Source organism: Somniosus microcephalus, chromosome 19 (assembly GCF_052327205.1).
Source record: "Somniosus microcephalus isolate GS21.2 chromosome 19, FLI_Smic_1.0, whole genome shotgun sequence".
NCBI lineage: Eukaryota > Metazoa > Chordata > Chondrichthyes > Squaliformes > Somniosidae > Somniosus > Somniosus microcephalus.
This window is the reverse complement of record NC_141005.1, coordinates 72,926,056-72,945,260: the sequence shown is the minus strand read 5'-3', so window position 1 is coordinate 72,945,260 and position 19,205 is coordinate 72,926,056. Positions and strand designations below refer to the sequence as shown.

At 45.7% G+C, this 19,205-nt stretch overlaps 15 non-coding genes across 15 annotated transcripts; all 15 read left to right on the top strand.

The window, feature by feature from the left end:
• The first annotated feature begins 1,029 nt into the window (after window positions 1-1,029).
• trnal-caa (transfer RNA leucine (anticodon CAA)) lies at window positions 1,030-1,148 on the top strand. The gene is made up of 2 exons: window positions 1,030-1,067; window positions 1,103-1,148. It is a non-coding gene; the product is annotated as a tRNA-Leu (tRNA).
• A 1,049-nt stretch (window positions 1,149-2,197) lies between these two features.
• Window positions 2,198-2,316, top strand: trnal-caa (transfer RNA leucine (anticodon CAA)). The gene is made up of 2 exons: window positions 2,198-2,235; window positions 2,271-2,316. It is a non-coding gene; the product is annotated as a tRNA-Leu (tRNA).
• A 1,041-nt stretch (window positions 2,317-3,357) lies between these two features.
• On the top strand, window positions 3,358-3,476 carry trnal-caa (transfer RNA leucine (anticodon CAA)). Its single transcript has 2 exons — window positions 3,358-3,395; window positions 3,431-3,476. It is a non-coding gene; the product is annotated as a tRNA-Leu (tRNA).
• A 1,041-nt stretch (window positions 3,477-4,517) lies between these two features.
• On the top strand, window positions 4,518-4,637 carry trnal-caa (transfer RNA leucine (anticodon CAA)). Its single transcript has 2 exons — window positions 4,518-4,555; window positions 4,591-4,637. It is a non-coding gene; the product is annotated as a tRNA-Leu (tRNA).
• Window positions 4,638-5,678: 1,041 nt separating this feature from the next.
• On the top strand, window positions 5,679-5,798 carry trnal-caa (transfer RNA leucine (anticodon CAA)). The gene is made up of 2 exons: window positions 5,679-5,716; window positions 5,753-5,798. It is a non-coding gene; the product is annotated as a tRNA-Leu (tRNA).
• Window positions 5,799-6,839: 1,041 nt separating this feature from the next.
• trnal-caa (transfer RNA leucine (anticodon CAA)) lies at window positions 6,840-6,958 on the top strand. Its single transcript has 2 exons — window positions 6,840-6,877; window positions 6,913-6,958. It is a non-coding gene; the product is annotated as a tRNA-Leu (tRNA).
• Window positions 6,959-7,999: 1,041 nt separating this feature from the next.
• On the top strand, window positions 8,000-8,119 carry trnal-caa (transfer RNA leucine (anticodon CAA)). Its single transcript has 2 exons — window positions 8,000-8,037; window positions 8,074-8,119. It is a non-coding gene; the product is annotated as a tRNA-Leu (tRNA).
• A 1,041-nt stretch (window positions 8,120-9,160) lies between these two features.
• trnal-caa (transfer RNA leucine (anticodon CAA)) lies at window positions 9,161-9,279 on the top strand. Its single transcript has 2 exons — window positions 9,161-9,198; window positions 9,234-9,279. It is a non-coding gene; the product is annotated as a tRNA-Leu (tRNA).
• Window positions 9,280-10,320: 1,041 nt separating this feature from the next.
• trnal-caa (transfer RNA leucine (anticodon CAA)) lies at window positions 10,321-10,440 on the top strand. Its single transcript has 2 exons — window positions 10,321-10,358; window positions 10,394-10,440. It is a non-coding gene; the product is annotated as a tRNA-Leu (tRNA).
• Window positions 10,441-11,481: 1,041 nt separating this feature from the next.
• trnal-caa (transfer RNA leucine (anticodon CAA)) lies at window positions 11,482-11,601 on the top strand. Its single transcript has 2 exons — window positions 11,482-11,519; window positions 11,555-11,601. It is a non-coding gene; the product is annotated as a tRNA-Leu (tRNA).
• A 2,201-nt stretch (window positions 11,602-13,802) lies between these two features.
• trnal-caa (transfer RNA leucine (anticodon CAA)) lies at window positions 13,803-13,921 on the top strand. Its single transcript has 2 exons — window positions 13,803-13,840; window positions 13,887-13,921. It is a non-coding gene; the product is annotated as a tRNA-Leu (tRNA).
• Window positions 13,922-14,962: 1,041 nt separating this feature from the next.
• Window positions 14,963-15,081, top strand: trnal-caa (transfer RNA leucine (anticodon CAA)). The gene is made up of 2 exons: window positions 14,963-15,000; window positions 15,036-15,081. It is a non-coding gene; the product is annotated as a tRNA-Leu (tRNA).
• A 1,041-nt stretch (window positions 15,082-16,122) lies between these two features.
• Window positions 16,123-16,241, top strand: trnal-caa (transfer RNA leucine (anticodon CAA)). Its single transcript has 2 exons — window positions 16,123-16,160; window positions 16,196-16,241. It is a non-coding gene; the product is annotated as a tRNA-Leu (tRNA).
• Window positions 16,242-17,282: 1,041 nt separating this feature from the next.
• Window positions 17,283-17,401, top strand: trnal-caa (transfer RNA leucine (anticodon CAA)). The gene is made up of 2 exons: window positions 17,283-17,320; window positions 17,367-17,401. It is a non-coding gene; the product is annotated as a tRNA-Leu (tRNA).
• Window positions 17,402-18,442: 1,041 nt separating this feature from the next.
• trnal-caa (transfer RNA leucine (anticodon CAA)) lies at window positions 18,443-18,561 on the top strand. The gene is made up of 2 exons: window positions 18,443-18,480; window positions 18,516-18,561. It is a non-coding gene; the product is annotated as a tRNA-Leu (tRNA).
• Window positions 18,562-19,205: the final 644 nt, after the last annotated feature.

The window sequence follows — 19,205 nt, the reverse complement described above, 5'->3', positions numbered from 1 at the left end:
TGATCCACACAATTACAACCAGCGTCAAAAAGCCTGCTCAACTCATCTTCAATTTACAAGTGGCCACCACTAATACCTCAAAGGTATTGCCGTTTGCAACAAGCTAAAGGCAACGCTCACAGACCAACTTCTTTTCCTCAGAAAACTTACCACATCCTAACACTGTCCTTGGGGATAAGGTTTCAAATCACACTTCTCTTTTCAACCAATTCCCACACTAAAAATCAGGGAGTCAGAAATCTACCTTTTTACCCTACCTTGATGCATTCCACATTGCTTTCTGCTGCTGTGGCTTTCAATCCCACTGCAAACAGTGGTGTTTCTCAGGAAAAGGGCACCAGAGTCAAAGAATGAGACTTCTTCCACACAAAGGCTGCTGAATTCTGCTCCGTTACTCAGGGAATTACTTCCAATGCTACTTCCCACATTAACATTTTGCCAGAAACAAAGGCACCACAGCCAAGCAATTCAGGCACCAGTGCGTAAAAGTTGCCAGAGTTGATGCTTTTTTAGGCCGTGCCTTTCGGGTGGCAATGCTCAGACTAATGCTTATGGCCAAGGGCGCAATAGCTGCAGAGTGCCTTGTTTCCCCTCACAAAGTTGGGAGATCCAGGTAATTTTCTGGGGAGCAGGACTCCAAATAGCACTTGTCACATGAATGTATTGTGAGAAAAGTAAAGGCCCGGGAATGAGAGACTGAAATGTCCTGTTTGGAACGAGTGTTAGATTTTGAATGGCTCACGTTCGAACGGCAGCTGTGCTGCTTGCGTTTTGTCAAGTTGAGCCAGCAGAATTGTAGGATGTCAGCCGCTATTTTGCAAAATACGAGTTGTTGGGAGAAATATGTGCGTATGAATGTTGGTTGCATTGCAGGATGATGAACTGAATGACTGGCACTGCCGGTTAATTCATGCAGGAGAATGAATGGAGTGTGTTTGTTGTGTGTTTGCACAGGAGGAATGAGTGTGATGCTGCTCAGTAAGAGTGCAGAATTTGGAGCACGTTTTTCTAGAGCTTTTGTGCACAGGTGTCAGGATGGCCGAGTGGTCTAAGGCGCCAGACTCAAGGACTGTTAATCCTTACCTTACCGATGGTTGGTGAATTCTGGTCCCTTTCTAGGGGCGTGGGTTCGAATCCCACTTCTGACATTACCTTTTGATCCACACAATTACAACCAGCGTCAAAAAGCCTGCTCAACTCATCTTCAATTTACAAGTGGCCACCACTAATACCTCAAAGGTATTGCCGTTTGCCAACAAGCTAAAGGCAACGCTCACAGACCAACTTCTTTTCCTCAGAAAACTTACCACATCCTAACACTGTCCTTGGGGATAAGGTTTCAAATCACACTTCTCTTTTCAACCAATTCCCACACTAAAAAATCAGGGAGTCAGAAATCTACCTTTTTACCCTACCCTTGATGCATTCCACATTGCTTTCTGCTGCTGTGGCTTTCAATCCCACTGCAAACAGTGGTGTTTCTCAGGAAAAGGGCACCAGAGTCAAAGAATGAGACTTCTTCCACACAAAGGCTGCTGAATTCTGCTCCGTTACTCAGGGAATTACTTCCAATGCTACTTCCCACATTAACATTTTGCCAGAAACAAAGGCACCACAGCCAAGCAATTCAGGCACCAGTGCGTAAAAGTTGCCAGAGTTGATGCCTTTTTTAGGCCGTGCCTTTCGGGTGGCAATGCTCAGACTAATGCTTATGGCCAAGGGCGCAATAGCTGCAGAGTGCCTTGTTTCCCCTCACAAAGTTGGGAGATCCAGGTAATTTTCTGGGGAGCAGGACTCCAAATAGCACTTGTCACATGAATGTATTGTGAGAAAAGTAAAGGCCCGGGAATGAGAGACTGAAATGTCCTGTTTGGAACGAGTGTTAGATTTTGAATGGCTCACGTTCGAACGGCAGCTGTGCTGCTTGCGTTTTGTCAAGTTGAGCCAGCAGAATTGTAGGATGTCAGCCGCTATTTTGCAAAATACGAGTTGTTGGGAGAAATATGTGCGTATGAATGTTGGTTGCATTGCAGGGATGATGAACTGAATGACTGGCACTGCCGGTTAATTCATGCAGGAAGAATGAATGGAGTGTGTTTGTTGTGTGTTTGCGTTTGCACAGGAGGAATGAGTGTGATGCTGCTCAGTAAGAGTGCAGAATTTGGAGCACGTTTTTCTAGAGCTTTTGTGCACAGGTGTCAGGATGGCCGAGTGGTCTAAGGCGCCAGACTCAAGGACTGTTAATCCTTACCTTACCGATGGTTGGTGAATTCTGGTCCCTTTCTAGGGGCGTGGGTTCGAATCCCACTTCTGACATTACCTTTTGATCCACACAATTACAACCAGCGTCAAAAAGCCTGCTCAACTCATCTTCAATTTACAAGTGGCCACCACTAATACCTCAAAGGTATTGCCGTTTGCCAACAAGCTAAAGGCAACGCTCACAGACCAACTTCTTTTCCTCAGAAAACTTACCACATCCTAACACTGTCCTTGGGGATAAGGTTTCAAATCACACTTCTCTTTTCAACCAATTCCCACACTAAAAATCAGGGAGTCAGAAATCTACCTTTTTACCCTACCTTGATGCATTCCACATTGCTTTCTGCTGCTGTGGCTTTCAATCCCACTGCAAACAGTGGTGTTTCTCAGGAAAAGGGCACCAGAGTCAAAGAATGAGACTTCTTCCACACAAAGGCTGCTGAATTCTGCTTCGTTACTCAGGGAATTACTTCCAATGCTACTTCCCACATTAACATTTTGCCAGAAACAAAGGCACCACAGCCAAGCAATTCAGGCACCAGTGCGTAAAAGTTGCCAGAGTTGATGCCTTTTTTAGGCCGTGCCTTTCGGGTGGCAATGCTCAGACTAATGCTTATGGCCAAGGGCGCAATAGCTGCAGAGTGCCTTGTTTCCCCTCACAAAGTTGGGAGATCCAGGTAATTTTCTGGGGAGCAGGACTCCAAATAGCACTTGTCACATGAATGTATTGTGAGAAAAGTAAAGGCCCGGGAATGAGAGACTGAAATGTCCTGTTTGGAACGAGTGTTAGATTTTGAATGGCTCACGTTCGAACGGCAGCTGTGCTGCTTGCGTTTTGTCAAGTTGAGCCAGCAGAATTGTAGGATGTCAGCCGCTATTTTGCAAAATACGAGTTGTTGGGAGAAATATGTGCGTATGAATGTTGGTTGCATTGCAGGGATGATGAACTGAATGACTGGCACTGCCGGTTAATTCATGCAGGAAGAATGAATGGAGTGTGTTTGTTGTGTGTTTGCACAGGAGGAATGAGTGTGATGCTGCTCAGTAAGAGTGCAGAATTTGGAGCACGTTTTTCTAGAGCTTTTGTGCACAGGTGTCAGGATGGCCGAGTGGTCTAAGGCGCCAGACTCAAGGACTGTTAATCCTTACCTTACCGATGGTTGGTGAATTCTGGTCCCTTTCTAGGGGCGTGGGTTCGAATCCCACTTCTGACATTACCTTTTGATCCACACAATTACAACCAGCGTCAAAAAGCCTGCTCAACTCATCTTCAATTTACAAGTGGCCACCACTAATACCTCAAAGGTATTGCCGTTTGCCAACAAGCTAAAGGCAACGCTCACAGACCAACTTCTTTTCCTCAGAAAACTTACCACATCCTAACACTGTCCTTGGGGATAAGGTTTCAAATCACACTTCTCTTTTCAACCAATTCCCACACTAAAAATCAGGGAGTCAGAAATCTACCTTTTTACCCTACCTTGATGCATTCCACATTGCTTTCTGCTGCTGTGGCTTTCAATCCCACTGCAAACAGTGGTGTTTCTCAGGAAAAGGGCACCAGATTCAAAGAATGAGACTTCTTCCACACAAAGGCTGCTGAATTCTGCTTCGTTACTCAGGGAATTACTTCCAATGCTACTTCCCACATTAACATTTTGCCAGAAACAAAGGCACCACAGCCAAGCAATTCAGGCACCAGTGCGTAAAAGTTGCCAGAGTTGATGCCTTTTTTAGGCCGTGCCTTTCGGGTGGCAATGCTCAGACTAATGCTTATGGCCAAGGGCGCAATAGCTGCAGAGTGCCTTGTTTCCCCTCACAAAGTTGGGAGATCCAGGTAATTTTCTGGGGAGCAGGACTCCAAATAGCACTTGTCACATGAATGTATTGTGAGAAAAGTAAAGGCCCGGGAATGAGAGACTGAAATGTCCTGTTTGGAACGAGTGTTAGATTTTGAATGGCTCACGTTCGAACGGCAGCTGTGCTGCTTGCGTTTTGTCAAGTTGAGCCAGCAGAATTGTAGGATGTCAGCCGCTATTTTGCAAAATACGAGTTGTTGGGAGAAATATGTGCGTATGAATGTTGGTTGCATTGCAGGGATGATGAACTGAATGACTGGCACTGCCGGTTAATTCATGCAGGAAGAATGAATGGAGTGTGTTTGTTGTGTGTTTGCACAGGAGGAATGAGTGTGATGCTGCTCAGTAAGAGTGCAGAATTTGGAGCACGTTTTTCTAGAGCTTTTGTGCACAGGTGTCAGGATGGCCGAGTGGTCTAAGGCGCCAGACTCAAGGACTGTTAATCCTTACCTTACCGATGGTTGGTGAATTCTGGTCCCTTTTTTAGGGGCGTGGGTTCGAATCCCACTTCTGACATTACCTTTTGATCCACACAATTACAACCAGCGTCAAAAAGCCTGCTCAACTCATCTTCAATTTACAAGTGGCCACCACTATTACCTCAAAGGTATTGCCGTTTGCCAACAAGCTAAAGGCAACGCTCACAGACCAACTTCTTTTCCTCAGAAAACTTACCACATCCTAACACTGTCCTTGGGGATAAGGTTTCAAATCACACTTCTCTTTTCAACCAATTCCCACACTAAAAATCAGGGAGTCAGAAATCTACCTTTTTACCCTACCTTGATGCATTCCACATTGCTTTCTGCTGCTGTGGCTTTCAATCCCACTGCAAACAGTGGTGTTTCTCAGGAAAAGGGCACCAGAGTCAAAGAATGAGACTTCTTCCACACAAAGGCTGCTGAATTCTGCTCCGTTACTCAGGGAATTACTTCCAATGCTACTTCCCACATTAACATTTTGCCAGAAACAAAGGCACCACAGCCAAGCAATTCAGGCACCAGTGCGTAAAAGTTGCCAGAGTTGATGCCTTTTTTAGGCCGTGCCTTTCGGGTGGCAATGCTCAGACTAATGCTTATGGCCAAGGGCGCAATAGCTGCAGAGTGCCTTGTTTCCCCTCACAATGTTGGGAGATCCAGGTAATTTTCTGGGGAGCAGGACTCCAAATAGGACTTGTCACATGAATGTATTGTGAGAAAAGTAAAGGCCCGGGAATGAGAGACTGAAATGTCCTGTTTGGAACGAGTGTTAGATTTTGAATGGCTCACGTTCGAACGGCAGCTGTGCTGCTTGCGTTTTGTCAAGTTGAGCCAGCAGAATTGTTGGATGTCAGCCGCTATTTTGCAAAATACGAGTTGTTGGGAGAAATATGTGCGTATGAATGTTGGTTGCATTGCAGGGATGATGAACTGAATGACTGGCACTGCCGGTTAATTCATGCAGGAAGAATGAATGGAGTGTGTTTGTTGTGTGTTTGCACAGGAGGAATGAGTGTGATGCTGCTCAGTAAGAGTGCAGAATTTGGAGCACGTTTTTCTAGAGCTTTTGTGCACAGGTGTCAGGATGGCCGAGTGGTCTAAGGCGCCAGACTCAAGGACTGTTAATCCTTACTCTTACCGATGGTTGGTGAATTCTGGTTCCTTTCTAGGGGCGTGGGTTCGAATCCCACTTCTGACATTACCTTGTGATCCACACAATTACAACCAGCGTCAAAAAGCCTGCTCAACTCATCTTCAATTTACAAGTGGCCACCACTAATACCTCAAAGGTATTGCCGTTTGCCAACAAGCTGAAGGCAATGCTCACAGACCAACTTCTTTTCCTCAGAAAACTTACCACATCCTAACACTGTCCTTGGGGATAAGGTTTCAAATCACACTTCTCTTTTCAACCAATTCCCACACTAAAAATCAGGGAGTCAGAAATCTACCTTTTTACCCTACCTTGATGCATTCCACATTGCTTTCTGCTGCTGTGGCTTTCAATCCCACTGCAAACAGTGGTGTTTCTCAGGAAAAGGGCACCAGAGTCAAAGAATGAGACTTCTTCCACACAAAGGCTGCTGAATTCTGCTTCGTTACTCAGGGAATTACTTCCAATGCTACTTCCCACATTAACATTTTGCCAGAAACAAAGGCACCACAGCCAAGCAATTCAGGCACCAGTGCGTAAAAGTTGCCAGAGTTGATGCCTTTTTTAGGCCGTGCCTTTCGGGTGGCAATGCTCAGACTAATGCTTATGGCCAAGGGCGCAATAGCTGCAGAGTGCCTTGTTTCCCCTCACAAAGTTGGGAGATCCAGGTAATTTTCTGGGGAGCAGGACTCCAAATAGCACTTGTCACATGAATGTATTGTGAGAAAAGTAAAGGCCCGGGAATGAGAGACTGAAATGTCCTGTTTGGAACGAGTGTTAGATTTTGAATGGCTCACGTTCGAACGGCAGCTGTGCTGCTTGCGTTTTGTCAAGTTGAGCCAGCAGAATTGTAGGATGTCAGCCGCTATTTTGCAAAATACGAGTTGTTGGGAGAAATATGTGCGTATGAATGTTGGTTGCATTGCAGGGATGATGAACTGAATGACTGGCACTGCCGGTTAATTCATGCAGGAAGAATGAATGGAGTGTGTTTGTTGTGTGTTTGCACAGGAGGAATGAGTGTGATGCTGCTCAGTAAGAGTGCAGAATTTGGAGCACGTTTTTCTAGAGCTTTTGTGCACAGGTGTCAGGATGGCCGAGTGGTCTAAGGCGCCAGACTCAAGGACTGTTAATCCTTACCTTACCGATGGTTGGTGAATTCTGGTCCCTTTCTAGGGGCGTGGGTTCGAATCCCACTTCTGACATTACCTTTTGATCCACACAATTACAACCAGCGTCAAAAAGCCTGCTCAACTCATCTTCAATTTACAAGTGGCCACCACTAATACCTCAAAGGTATTGCCGTTTGCCAACAAGCTGAAGGCAACGCTCACAGACCAACTTCTTTTCCTCAGAAAACTTACCACATCCTAACACTGTCCTTGGGGATAAGGTTTCAAATCACACTTCTCTTTTCAACCAATTCCCACACTAAAAATCAGGGAGTCAGAAATCTACCTTTTTACCCTACCTTGATGCATTCCACATTGCTTTCTGCTGCTGTGGCTTTCAATCCCACTGCAAACAGTGGTGTTTCTCAGGAAAAGGGCACCAAAGTCAAAGAATGAGACTTCTTCCACACAAAGGCTGCTGAATTCTGCTTCGTTACTCAGGGAATTACTTCCAATGCTACTTCCCACATTAACATTTTGCCAGAAACAAAGGCACCACAGCCAAGCAATTCAGGCACCAGTGCGTAAAAGTTGCCAGAGTTGATGCCTTTTTTAGGCCGTGCCTTTCGGGTGGCAATGCTCAGACTAATGCTTATGGCCAAGGGCGCAATAGCTGCAGAGTGCCTTGTTTCCCCTCACAAAGTTGGGAGATCCAGGTAATTTTCTGGGGAGCAGGACTCCAAATAGCACTTGTCACATGAATGTATTGTGAGAAAAGTAAAGGCCCGGGAATGAGAGACTGAAATGTCCTGTTTGGAACGAGTGTTAGATTTTGAATGGCTCACGTTCGAACGGCAGCTGTGCTGCTTGCGTTTTGTCAAGTTGAGCCAGCAGAATTGTTGGATGTCAGCCGCTATTTTGCAAAATACGAGTTGTTGGGAGAAATATGTGCGTATGAATGTTGGTTGCATTGCAGGGATGATGAACTGAATGACTGGCACTGCCGGTTAATTCATGCAGGAAGAATGAATGGAGTGTGTTTGTTGTGTGTTTGCACAGGAGGAATGAGTGTGATGCTGCTCAGTAAGAGTGCAGAATTTGGAGCACGTTTTTCTAGAGCTTTTGTGCACAGGTGTCAGGATGGCCGAGTGGTCTAAGGCGCCAGACTCAAGGACTGTTAATCCTTACTCTTACCGATGGTTGGTGAATTCTGGTTCCTTTCTAGGGGCGTGGGTTCGAATCCCACTTCTGACATTACCTTGTGATCCACACAATTACAACCAGCGTCAAAAAGCCTGCTCAACTCATCTTCAATTTACAAGTGGCCACCACTAATACCTCAAAGGTATTGCCGTTTGCCAACAAGCTGAAGGCAATGCTCACAGACCAACTTCTTTTCCTCAGAAAACTTACCACATCCTAACACTGTCCTTGGGGATAAGGTTTCAAATCACACTTCTCTTTTCAACCAATTCCCACACTAAAAATCAGGGAGTCAGAAATCTACCTTTTTACCCTACCTTGATGCATTCCACATTGCTTTCTGCTGCTGTGGCTTTCAATCCCACTGCAAACAGTGGTGTTTCTCAGGAAAAGGGCACCAGAGTCAAAGAATGAGACTTCTTCCACACAAAGGCTGCTGAATTCTGCTTCGTTACTCAGGGAATTACTTCCAATGCTACTTCCCACATTAACATTTTGCCAGAAACAAAGGCACCACAGCCAAGCAATTCAGGCACCAGTGCGTAAAAGTTGCCAGAGTTGATGCCTTTTTTAGGCCGTGCCTTTCGGGTGGCAATGCTCAGACTAATGCTTATGGCCAAGGGCGCAATAGCTGCAGAGTGCCTTGTTTCCCCTCACAAAGTTGGGAGATCCAGGTAATTTTCTGGGGAGCAGGACTCCAAATAGCACTTGTCACATGAATGTATTGTGAGAAAAGTAAAGGCCCGGGAATGAGAGACTGAAATGTCCTGTTTGGAACGAGTGTTAGATTTTGAATGGCTCACGTTCGAACGGCAGCTGTGCTGCTTGCGTTTTGTCAAGTTGAGCCAGCAGAATTGTAGGATGTCAGCCGCTATTTTGCAAAATACGAGTTGTTGGGAGAAATATGTGCGTATGAATGTTGGTTGCATTGCAGGGATGATGAACTGAATGACTGGCACTGCCGGTTAATTCATGCAGGAAGAATGAATGGAGTGTGTTTGTTGTGTGTTTGCACAGGAGGAATGAGTGTGATGCTGCTCAGTAAGAGTGCAGAATTTGGAGCACGTTTTTCTAGAGCTTTTGTGCACAGGTGTCAGGATGGCCGAGTGGTCTAAGGCGCCAGACTCAAGGACTGTTAATCCTTACCTTACCGATGGTTGGTGAATTCTGGTCCCTTTCTAGGGGCGTGGGTTCGAATCCCACTTCTGACATTACCTTTTGATCCACACAATTACAACCAGCGTCAAAAAGCCTGCTCAACTCATCTTCAATTTACAAGTGGCCACCACTAATACCTCAAAGGTATTGCCGTTTGCCAACAAGCTGAAGGCAACGCTCACAGACCAACTTCTTTTCCTCAGAAAACTTACCACATCCTAACACTGTCCTTGGGGATAAGGTTTCAAATCACACTTCTCTTTTCAACCAATTCCCACACTAAAAATCAGGGAGTCAGAAATCTACCTTTTTACCCTACCTTGATGCATTCCACATTGCTTTCTGCTGCTGTGGCTTTCAATCCCACTGCAAACAGTGGTGTTTCTCAGGAAAAGGGCACCAAAGTCAAAGAATGAGACTTCTTCCACACAAAGGCTGCTGAATTCTGCTCCGTTACTCAGGGAATTACTTCCAATGCTACTTCCCACATTAACATTTTGCCAGAAACAAAGGCACCACAGCCAAGCAATTCAGGCACCAGTGCGTAAAAGTTGCCAGAGTTGATGCCTTTTTTAGGCCGTGCCTTTCGGGTGGCAATGCTCAGACTAATGCTTATGGCCAAGGGCGCAATAGCTGCAGAGTGCCTTGTTTCCCCTCACAAAGTTGGGAGATCCAGGTAATTTTCTGGGGAGCAGGACTCCAAATAGCACTTGTCACATGAATGTATTGTGAGAAAAGTAAAGGCCCGGGAATGAGAGACTGAAATGTCCTGTTTGGAACGAGTGTTAGATTTTGAATGGCTCACGTTCGAACGGCAGCTGTGCTGCTTGCGTTTTGTCAAGTTGAGCCAGCAGAATTGTAGGATGTCAGCCGCTATTTTGCAAAATACGAGTTGTTGGGAGAAATATGTGCGTATGAATGTTGGTTGCATTGCAGGGATGATGAACTGAATGACTGGCACTGCCGGTTAATTCATGCAGGAAGAATGAATGGAGTGTGTTTGTTGTGTGTTTGCACAGGAGGAATGAGTGTGATGCTGCTCAGTAAGAGTGCAGAATTTGGAGCACGTTTTTCTAGAGCTTTTGTGCACAGGTGTCAGGATGGCCGAGTGGTCTAAGGCGCCAGACTCAAGGACTGTTAATCCTTACCTTACCGATGGTTGGTGAATTCTGGTCCCTTTTTTAGGGGCGTGGGTTCGAATCCCACTTCTGACATTACCTTTTGATCCACACAATTACAACCAGCGTCAAAAAGCCTGCTCAACTCATCTTCAATTTACAAGTGGCCACCACTATTACCTCAAAGGTATTGCCGTTTGCCAACAAGCTAAAGGCAACGCTCACAGACCAACTTCTTTTCCTCAGAAAACTTACCACATCCTAACACTGTCCTTGGGGATAAGGTTTCAAATCACAGTTCTCTTTTCAACCAATTCCCACACTAAAAATCAGGGAGTCAGAAATCTACCTTTTTACCCTACCTTGATGCATTCCACATTGCTTTCTGCTGCTGTGGCTTTCAATCCCACTGCAAACAGTGGTGTTTCTCAGGAAAAGGGCACCAGAGTCAAAGAATGAGACTTCTTCCACACAAAGGCTGCTGAATTCTGCTCCGTTACTCAGGGAATTACTTCCAATGCTACTTCCCACATTAACATTTTGCCAGAAACAAAGGCACCACAGCCAAGCAATTCAGGCACCAGTGCGTAAAAGTTGCCAGAGTTGATGCCTTTTTTAGGCCGTGCCTTTCGGGTGGCAATGCTCAGACTAATGCTTATGGCCAAGGGCGCAATAGCTGCAGAGTGCCTTGTTTCCCCTCACAATGTTGGGAGATCCAGGTAATTTTCTGGGGAGCAGGACTCCAAATAGGACTTGTCACATGAATGTATTGTGAGAAAAGTAAAGGCCCGGGAATGAGAGACTGAAATGTCCTGTTTGGAACGAGTGTTAGATTTTGAATGGCTCACGTTCGAACGGCAGCTGTGCTGCTTGCGTTTTGTCAAGTTGAGCCAGCAGAATTGTAGGATGTCAGCCGCTATTTTGCAAAATACGAGTTGTTGGGAGAAATATGTGCGTATGAATGTTGGTTGCATTGCAGGGATGATGAACTGAATGACTGGCACTGCCGGTTAATTCATGCAGGAAGAATGAATGGAGTGTGTTTGTTGTGTGTTTGCACAGGAGGAATGAGTGTGATGCTGCTCAGTAAGAGTGCAGAATTTGGAGCACGTTTTTCTAGAGCTTTTGTGCACAGGTGTCAGGATGGCCGAGTGGTCTAAGGCGCCAGACTCAAGGACTGTTAATCCTTACCTTACCGATGGTTGGTGAATTCTGGTCCCTTTTTTAGGGGCGTGGGTTCGAATCCCACTTCTGACATTACCTTTTGATCCACACAATTACAACCAGCGTCAAAAAGCCTGCTCAACTCATCTTCAATTTACAAGTGGCCACCACTATTACCTCAAAGGTATTGCCGTTTGCCAACAAGCTAAAGGCAACGCTCACAGACCAACTTCTTTTCCTCAGAAAACTTACCACATCCTAACACTGTCCTTGGGGATAAGGTTTCAAATCACACTTCTCTTTTCAACCAATTCCCACACTAAAAATCAGGGAGTCAGAAATCTACCTTTTTACCCTACCTTGATGCATTCCACATTGCTTTCTGCTGCTGTGGCTTTCAATCCCACTGCAAACAGTGGTGTTTCTCAGGAAAAGGGCACCAGAGTCAAAGAATGAGACTTCTTCCACACAAAGGCTGCTGAATTCTGCTCCGTTACTCAGGGAATTACTTCCAATGCTACTTCCCACATTAACATTTTGCCAGAAACAAAGGCACCACAGCCAAGCAATTCAGGCACCAGTGCGTAAAAGTTGCCAGAGTTGATGCCTTTTTTAGGCCGTGCCTTTCGGGTGGCAATGCTCAGACTAATGCTTATGGCCAAGGGCGCAATAGCTGCAGAGTGCCTTGTTTCCCCTCACAATGTTGGGAGATCCAGGTAATTTTCTGGGGAGCAGGACTCCAAATAGGACTTGTCACATGAATGTATTGTGAGAAAAGTAAAGGCCCGGGAATGAGAGACTGAAATGTCCTGTTTGGAACGAGTGTTAGATTTTGAATGGCTCACGTTCGAACGGCAGCTGTGCTGCTTGCGTTTTGTCAAGTTGAGCCAGCAGAATTGTAGGATGTTAGCCGCTATTTTGCAAAATACGAGTTGTTGGGAGAAATATGTGCGTATGAATGTTGGTTGCATTGCAGGGATGATGAACTGAATGACTGGCACTGCCGGTTAATTCATGCAGGAAGAATGAATGGAGTGTGTTTGTTGTGTGTTTGCACAGGAGGAATGAGTGTGATGCTGCTCAGTAAGAGTGCAGAATTTGGAGCACGTTTTTCTAGAGCTTTTGTGCACAGGTGTCAGGATGGCCGAGTGGTCTAAGACGCCAGACTCAAGGACTGTTAATCTTTACCTTACCGATGGTTGGTGAATTCTGGTTCCTTTCTAGGGGCGTGGGTTTGAATCCCACTTCTGACATTACCTTGTGATCCACACAATTACAACCAGCGTCAAAAAGCCTGCTCAACTCATCTTCAATTTACAAGTGGCCACCACTAATACCTCAAAGGTATTGCCGTTTGCCAACAAGCTGAAGGCAACGCTCACAGACCAACTTCTTTTCCTCAGAAAACTTACCACATCCTAACACTGTCCTTGGGGATAAGGTTTCAAATCACACTTCTCTTTTCAACCAATTCCCACACTAAAAATCAGGGAGTCAGAAATCTACCTTTTTACCCTACCTTGATGCATTCCACATTGCTTTCTGCTGCTGTGGCTTTCAATCCCACTGCAAACAGTGGTGTTTCTCAGGAAAAGGGCACCAGAGTCAAAGAATGAGACTTCTTCCACACAAAGGCTGCTGAATTCTGCTCCGTTACTCAGGGAATTACTTCCAATGCTACTTCCCACATTAACATTTTGCCAGAAACAAAGGCACCACAGCCAAGCAATTCAGGCACCAGTGCGTAAAAGTTGCCAGAGTTGATGCCTTTTTTAGGCCGTGCCTTTCGGGTGGCAATGCTCAGACTAATGCTTATGGCCAAGGGCGCAATAGCTGCAGAGTGCCTTGTTTCCCCTCACAAAGTTGGGAGATCCAGGTAATTTTCTGGGGAGCAGGACTCCAAATAGCACTTGTCACATGAATGTATTGTGAGAAAAGTAAAGGCCCGGGAATGAGAGACTGAAATGTCCTGTTTGGAACGAGTGTTAGATTTTGAATGGCTCACGTTCGAACGTCAGCTGTGCTGCTTGCGTTTTGTCAAGTTGAGCCAGCAGAATTGTAGGATGTCAGCCGCTATTTTGCAAAATACGAGTTGTTGGGAGAAATATGTGCGTATGAATGTTGGTTGCATTGCAGGGATGATGAACTGAATGACTGGCACTGCCGGTTAATTCATGCAGGAAGAATGAATGGAGTGTGTTTGTTGTGTGTTTGCACAGGAGGAATGAGTGTGATGCTGCTCAGTAAGAGTGCAGAATTTGGAGCACGTTTTTCTAGAGCTTTTGTGCACAGGTGTCAGGATGGCCGAGTGGTCTAAGGCGCCAGACTCAAGGACTGTTAATCCTTACCTTACCGATGGTTGGTGAATCCTGGTCCCTTTCTAGGGGCGTGGGTTCGAATCCCACTTCTGACATTACCTTTTGATCCACACAATTACAACCAGCGTCAAAAAGCCTGCTCAACTCATCTTCAATTTACAAGTGGCCACCACTAATACCTCAAAGGTATTGCCGTTTGCCAACAAGCTAAAGGCAACGCTCACAGACCAACTTCTTTTCCTCAGAAAACTTACCACATCCTAACACTGTCCTTGGGGATAAGGTTTCAAATCACACTTCTCTTTTCAACCAATTCCCACACTAAAAATCAGGGAGTCAGAAATCTACCTTTTTACCCTACCTTGATGCATTCCACATTGCTTTCTGCTGCTGTGGCTTTCAATCCCACTGCAAACAGTGGTGTTTCTCAGGAAAAGGGCACCAGAGTCAAAGAATGAGACTTCTTCCACACAAAGGCTGCTGAATTCTGCTCCGTTACTCAGGGAATTACTTCCAATGCTACTTCCCACATTAACATTTTGCCAGAAACAAAGGCACCACAGCCAAGCAATTCAGGCACCAGTGCGTAAAAGTTGCCAGAGTTGATGCCTTTTTTAGGCCGTGCCTTTCGGGTGGCAATGCTCAGACTAATGCTTATGGCCAAGGGCGCAATAGCTGCAGAGTGCCTTGTTTCCCCTCACAAAGTTGGGAGATCCAGGTAATTTTCTGGGGAGCAGGACTCCAAATAGCACTTGTCACATGAATGTATTGTGAGAAAAGTAAAGGCCCGGGAATGAGAGACTGAAATGTCCTGTTTGGAACGAGTGTTAGATTTTGAATGGCTCACGTTCGAACGGCAGCTGTGCTGCTTGCGTTTTGTCAAGTTGAGCCAGCAGAATTGTAGGATGTCAGCCGCTATTTTGCAAAATACGAGTTGTTGGGAGAAATATGTGCGTATGAATGTTGGTTGCATTGCAGGGATGATGAACTGAATGACTGGCACTGCCGGTTAATTCATGCAGGAAGAATGAATGGAGTGTGTTTGTTGTGTGTTTGCACAGGAGGAATGAGTGTGATGCTGCTCAGTAAGAGTGCAGAATTTGGAGCACGTTTTTCTAGAGCTTTTGTGCACAGGTGTCAGGATGGCCGAGTGGTCTAAGGCGCCAGACTCAAGGACTGTTAATCCTTACCTTACCGATGGTTGGTGAATTCTGGTCCCTTTCTAGGGGCGTGGGTTCGAATCCCACTTCTGACATTACCTTTTGATCCACACAATTGCAACCAGCGTCAAAAAGCCTGCTCAACTCATCTTCAATTTACAAGTGGCCACCACTAATACCTCAAAGGTATTGCCGTTTGCCAACAAGCTAAAGGCAACGCTCACAGACCAACTTCTTTTCCTCAGAAAACTTACCACATCCTAACACTGTCCTTGGGGATAAGGTTTCAAATCACACTTCTCTTTTCAACCAATTCCCACACTAAAAATCAGGGAGTCAGAAATCTACCTTTTTACCCTACCTTGATGCATTCCACATTGCTTTCTGCTGCTGTGGCTTTCAATCCCACTGCAAACAGTGGTGTTTCTCAGGAAAAGGGCACCAGAGTCAAAGAATGAGACTTCTTCCACACAAAGGCTGCTGAATTCTGCTCCGTTACTCAGGGAATTACTTCCAATGCTACTTCCCACATTAACATTTTGCCAGAAACAAAGGCACCACAGCCAAGCAATTCAGGCACCAGTGCGTAAAAGTTGCCAGAGTTGATGCCTTTTTTAGGCCGTGCCTTTCGGGTGGCAATGCTCAGACTAATGCTTATGGCCAAGGGCGCAATAGCTGCAGAGTGCCTTGTTTCCCCTCACAAAGTTGGGAGATCCAGGTAATTTTCTGGGGAGCAGGACTCCAAATAGCACTTGTCACATGAATGTATTGTGAGAAAAGTAAAGGCCCGGGAATGAGAGACTGAAATGTCCTGTTTGGAACGAGTGTTAGATTTTGAATGGCTCACGTTCGAACGGCAGCTGTGCTGCTTGCGTTTTGTCAAGTTGAGCCAGCAGAATTGTAGGATGTTAGCCGCTATTTTGCGAAATACGAGTTGTTGGGAGAAATATGTGCGTATGAATGTTGGTTGCATTGCAGGGATGATGAACTGAATGACTGGCACTGCCGGTTAATTCATGCAGGAAGAATGAATGGAGTGTGTTTGTTGTGTGTTTGCACAGGAGGAATGAGTGTGATGCTGCTCAGTAAGAGTGCAGAATTTGGAGCACGTTTTTCTAGAACTTTTGTGCACAGGTGTCAGGATGGCCGAGTGGTCTAAGGCGCCCGACTCAAGGACTGTTAATCCTTACCTTACCGATGGTTGGTGAATTCTGGTCCCTTTCTAGGGGCGTGGGTTCGAATCCCACTTCTGACATTACCTTTTGATCCACACAATTACAACCAGCGTCAAAAAGCCTGCTCAACTCATCTTCAATTTACAAGTGGCCACCACTAATACCTCAAAGGTATTGCCGTTTGCCAACAAGCTAAAGGCAACGCTCACAGACCAACTTCTTTTCCTCAGAAAACTTACCACATCCTAACACTGTCCTTGGGGATAAGGTTTCAAATCACACTTCTCTTTTCAACCAATTCCCACACTAAAAATCAGGGAGTCAGAAATCTACCTTTTTACCCTACCTTGATGCATTCCACATTGCTTTCTGCTGCTGTGGCTTTCAATCCCACTGCAAACAGTGGTGTTTCTCAGGAAAAGGGCACCAGAGTCAAAGAATGAGACTTCTTCCACACAAAGGCTGCTGAATTCTGCTCCGTTACTCAGGGAATTACTTCCAATGCTACTTCCCACATTAACATTTTGCCAGAAACAAAGGCACCACAGCCAAGCAATTCAGGCACCAGTGCGTAAAAGTTGCCAGAGTTGATGCCTTTTTTAGGCCGTGCCTTTCGGGTGGCAATGCTCAGACTAATGCTTATGGCCAAGGGCGCAATAGCTGCAGAGTGCCTTGTTTCCCCTCACAAAGTTGTGAGATCCAGGTAATTTTCTGGGGAGCAGGACTCCAAATAGCACTTGTCACATGAATGTATTGTGAGAAAAGTAAAGGCCCGGGAATGAGAGACTGAAATGTCCTGTTTGGAACGAGTGTTAGATTTTGAATGGCTCACGTTCGAACGGCAGCTGTGCTGCTTGCGTTTTGTCAAGTTGAGCCAGCAGAATTGTAGGATGTTAGCCGCTATTTTGCAAAATACGAGTTGTTGGGAGAAATATGTGCGTATGAATGTTGGTTGCATTGCAGGGATGATGAACTGAATGACTGGCACTGCCGGTTAATTCATGCAGGAAGAATGAATGGAGTGTGTTTGTTGTGTGTTTGCACAGGAGGAATGAGTGTGATGCTGCTCAGTAAGAGTGCAGAATTTGGAGCACGTTTTTCTAGTGCTTTTGTGCACAGGTGTCAGGATGGCCGAGTGGTCTAAGGCGCCAGACTCAAGGACTGTTAATCCTTACCTTACCGATGGTTGGTGAATCCTGGTCCCTTTCTAGGGGCGTGGGTTCGAATCCCACTTCTGACATTACCTTTTGATCCACACAATTACAACCAGCGTCAAAAAGCCTGCTCAACTCATCTTCAATTTACAAGTGGCCACCACTAATACCTCAAAGGTATTGCCGTTTGCCAACAAGCTAAAGGCAACGCTCACAGACCAACTTCTTTTCCTCAGAAAACTTACCACATCCTAACACTGTCCTTGGGGATAAGGTTTCAAATCACACTTCTCTTTTCAACCAATTCCCACACTAAAAATCAGGGAGTCAGAAATCTACCTTTTTACCCTACCTTGATGCATTCCACATTGCTTTCTGCTGCTGTGGCTTTCAATCCCACTGCAAACAGTGGTGTTTCTCAGGAAAAGGGCACCAGAGTCAAAGAATGAGACTTCTTCCACACAAAGGCTGCTGAATTCTGCTCCGTTACTCAGGGAATTACTTCCAATGCTACTTCCCACATTAACATTTTGCCAGAAACAAAGGCACCACAGCCAAGCAATTCAGGCACCAGTGCGTAAAAGTTGCCAGAGTTGATGCCTTTTTTAGGCCGTGCCTTTCGGGTGGCAATGCTCAGACTAATGCTTATGGCCAAGGGCGCAATAGCTGCAGAGTGCCTTGTTTCCCCTCACAAAGTTGGGAGATCCAGGTAATTTTCTGGGGAGCAGGACTCCAAATAGCACTTGTCACATGAATGTATTGTGAGAAAAGTAAAGGCCCGGGAATGAGAGACTGAAATGTCCTGTTTGGAACGAGTGTTAGATTTTGAATGGCTCACGTTCGAACGGCAGCTGTGCTGCTTGCGTTTTGTCAAGTTGAGCCAGCAGAATTGTAGGATGTCAGCCGCTATTTTGCAAAATACGAGTTGTTGGGAGAAATATGTGCGTATGAATGTTGGTTGCATTGCAGGGATGATGAACTGAATGACTGGCACTGCCGGTTAATTCATGCAGGAAGAATGAATGGAGTGTGTTTGTTGTGTGTTTGCACAGGAGGAATGAGTGTGATGCTGCTCAGTAAGAGTGCAGAATTTGGAGCACGTTTTTCTAGAGCTTTTGTGCACAGGTGTCAGGATGGCCGAGTGGTCTAAGGCGCCAGACTCAAGGACTGTTAATCTTTACCTTACCGATGGTTGGTGAATTCTGGTCCCTTTCTAGGGGCGTGGGTTCGAATCCCACTTCTAACATTACCTTTTGATCCACACAATTACAACCAGCGTCAAAAAGCCTGCTCAACTCATCTTCAATTTACAAGTGGCCACCACTAATACCTCAAAGGTATTGCCGTTTGCCAACAAGCTAAAGGCAACGCTCACAGACCAACTTCTTTTCCTCAGAAAACTTACCACATCCTAACACTGTCCTTGGGGATAAGGTTTCAAATCACACTTCTCTTTTCAACCAATTCCCACACTAAAAATCAGGGAGTCAGAAATCTACCTTTTTACCCTACCTTGATGCATTCCACATTGCTTTCTGCTGCTGTGGCTTTCAATCCCACTGCAAACAGTGGTGTTTCTCAGGAAAAGGGCACCAGAGTCAAAGAATGAGACTTCTTCCACACAAAGGCTGCTGAATTCTGCTCCGTTACTCAGGGAATTACTTCCAATGCTACTTTCCACATTAACATTTTGCCAGAAACAAAGGCACCACAGCCAAGCAATTCAGGCACCAGTGCGTAAAAGTTGCCAGAGTTGATGCCTTTTTTAGGCCGTGCCTTTCGGGTGGCAATGCTCAGACTAATGCTTATGGCCAAGGGCGCAATAGCTGCAGAGTGCCTTGTTTCCCCTCACAAAGTTGGGAGATCCAGGTAATTTTCTGGGGAGCAGGA